Below are 3,563 nucleotides of genomic sequence, written 5' to 3'. Positions count from 1 at the left end.
CGACGTTCAACGTCACCGGTCTAAAGACGTGATTAGAGGTGGCTTCAGCCAGGCGCGCGAGGGTGCGCGTGTCCCATATACAACTGTGTGTTGTACTTAGTTCCATTCCTTCAAGGAACCGTGGTTATATTCATAACCTTACGATCTCCCCAGACACGGTTCAAGGATTGTATCGAGTACTACCCCCTGTAGCATTCATTGATGTTAAAGTCCACATTCACAGAGCCAGGTCAAATACTTTAGATAACTTGGGTTAAAAACATGATGAGGGAAGAACATTATTCTGTAACATTTCAGGAAACTACAGGTTCTGATTAACAAGGAAGTCTCATAAACAGTTCGACAGTTGTGAGGAACATGCTCCACCACATCTGCAGCTTCAAAAAACAGTTATTTGATTTGTTTTCCTCACAATAAACTGGAAAAAGTACAGAATTTACAACCTTTAGGTAGAACTGACTCAGTAACAATCAGCTGGGTAGAAATCCCTTATGCAATAGCTCAGTCATTTTGAAGTGGGGGTCTCTGTAAAAATTATGAAGGATATCTTACCTGTTGAAAATAGCTTTTTGAACTCTGACAGCACTGACAAGCAGCTAGTCTGAACAAAGCTAATACTGCTCGTCTTTACCTAAGACACAAAAGAGCTTTAGTTAAAGCTTATAGGCACTTTAGCTTTAGTCTTTAGCTCAGGCTAAAGTGGGTTGCTGCTGTAACAACTCCAGTCTCCAAAATTTCAAAACAAATTTTTATTACTTCCTCACTATGGGGCGCCAAGTGTAAAATGAAGTGTTAGTAGAAGTGAGCATCCGATAACCAGGATGATGTGATTGATCATCCTGCGACCAACATCAACAATGGCCGCTGCTAGCCACTGCTAAAGATAATATATAAGATCTAAATTCAAAATTTGTTAATAAAAACAATATGGTGGTCCCTGTGGTCCAGCATTTGAAGTGCAGCCCAGACACCAGCCATAACTGCAAGTTTGATGTCTTGTAGGGAAGCTTTAGCTGCATTGGAGCGCTAACGGCTGCTCTTGTCTCAGGATGATGACATCATAACACGAGCCGAGCACCAATAGCAAAGACTGCGTTCCATTGCAAAATACTGTACCTAAATGTGAACTTCAACATTTAACTTCAACATTTAAGGTTTAACTTTTACATTAATTTAAATCTTTCAATTTAGGATTTAATATTTAAATATATTTTTTAACATTTAAATTTAACATTTAGTAAAAAATAGTGAAATGTAAGAACAGTGAGCTAAATAACAATAAAACGTTAGTGAAATGTTTTAACACTTGTTTTACACTTRACGCCCCATACCTTCCTGCTCTCAGTTTCACACTAAACAGGTATTTATATAGAACGCTTTGGTTGTTTTGCAAGTGCAAATAGCAGCAGCAACAAGCTGTAGCACTTCTGGTGATCGCTTCTAGCAGGAAGTTCATAGTATTTTTGCCAACATGATTGTTTCATGTGAAAACACTGGATTAACAGTGCTAACACTATTCACTGTAGATTTGGTGAGAATAAAATAGTTTGAAGATAGCAGCAGTCCACTTTAGTCTCGGCTCTGCTCGGACCGGCTGTTAGCTCATCAGCTCTGTCAGGACCTGCTTCTCCAAACCTAGGTTGTTTAAAGACCTATGTACAACAGGTAGGATGTTAATTGTTCACAATTTTCCCATAGAATCCCACCTCCAAATAACTTATTGATCCTCTCTTAAATTCTACTTGTGACATGTCTGAGTTAACATTTCAGTATTTTGTGATTCATGTCAAACAATCTTCTGGAAGGCTGATTTTTAATTGATATGTATTATTTTCTCATCTCATTTTCACAAATATTCTTAGGTGGGACTGAGGGTGAGTGTTTGTATTGATCATATTACAGAAATATTTAAAATAATGTAAAATGTGAACAAATATATATCAGTTTGAGAAATATTAATTGTGATAATGATTAAATTGAATTCTGTACTATTTCTGAAAACTGTCAGGAAAAAAGGAGCGTCTTTGAGTGAATTACAAAGACAACTGATGTTTTGCTTTATAAAATTCAATCCCAGCTGACATTTGTCTCACCAAATGAAACTTTATGATGAGGTGACAAAATCACATCAAATTGCTTTGTAACAGATTATTTGCAGACAATTTTATATAAATTTTTCCAAACTGCTGTTTCTCTCCAGTTATTTTTCACAGAACCAGTGAAAATCAAAAGCATTTCATAAATTGACCTCTAGGTGGCAGCATTGCACCAGCAAACACTTTCTCTATTTCGTTGCACGTTTCGTCTTCTTTGAATTGGAAATAAAAAGTGATTCATCTTCAATAGATTTTAACTCCCAATGTTTTTCCAATTACTGTTTTTATATTTTTACTGAACACGTTCTGAGAATGAGGTGCAGGTCTACATCCACATTCTGCCTCAAGTCCTTTGCTAGAATAAATGTGTTGCTGTTATCAGCAAAGACTTGTTAATTACCACCTTATTTGTTTATTAATTCCCAGACTTTGCCAGCTTGGTGTTAAGTGTAATTATTAAGGCCTCCTCTGTTACTCTCCGTTTGAAGGAGTCCTTTTTTTCAGGATGCCAATAAATCTCTGCCATGTAGGTTGAAAGCATCACCCTATCCAAAACACAAACGGTAAAAAACTGAGCTCCCAGAGCAGCACAAGAAAGAAAATAATTGTACAAAGTCAAATATTTCTTTGTCACATGATTGAAAACGATTTAACTCGTTTTCACACCTTTCTGATTCACCAGTGCATGTTTATAAATGARCCATTATCGAAATCCTGAATGATGTAAAGTATTTTCAGAATAAAGTGATTATTTTCCTGCCTTCTAGGCTCTGTGTGGACTGCGTCACATAATTACTTTTTTTCCTTTATTGTATCTTTTTAAAAGACTGTAAGCCTTTGAAAACTAAACAATCAGCTGTGCATTAGAAATCATTTAGCTGTTTTTGAATTTAACGTAAAGTAGATTATTTCTGCAACAGTTTGATGAAACCAACATTTCCTGTGTGGTGCTTTCAGTAAATATCCAGGGCCCAGAAGTGTTTGAGGTTGATGTTTATCTACGTATGAATCATCTTCTTTCGCCTGTTCCATAGTCAGGAGTCACCACAGCGAGTCATCCTCCTCCATCTCATCCCAACTACCTCCATGTCCTCTCTAACTGCGTCCATGTGTCTTCTGTTTGTCCAAACTACCTCACTTTGTCCTCCCTGACTTCACTTCCCTGTGCTGTACCTCTGATCTCACTCCTAAACTTATCCATCTGTGTCTCTCCCAAGGAGATCCTCGACATCTTCAGCTCTGACACTTCCAGGTCTGTCTCCTGTCTTTTTGTCCATGTCTCTGTCTCCAAACTGTACAACATGGTTACTCTCTAGTAAACCTTTCATTTAATCTTTGCTGCCACCCTTTTGTCACAAATCATTTGACACGTCTTCATCCACTCCATCCTACCTGGGCTTTCTTCTTAACTTCTTTACCACACTCCCTGTTTTCCTGGACAGTTAACCTGACCTTGAGGTCCTGGAC

This window comes from Austrofundulus limnaeus, unplaced genomic scaffold, assembly GCF_001266775.1.
Source record: "Austrofundulus limnaeus strain Quisiro unplaced genomic scaffold, Austrofundulus_limnaeus-1.0 Scaffold8, whole genome shotgun sequence".
NCBI lineage: Eukaryota > Metazoa > Chordata > Actinopteri > Cyprinodontiformes > Rivulidae > Austrofundulus > Austrofundulus limnaeus.
This window is presented reverse-complemented; position numbering follows the sequence as displayed.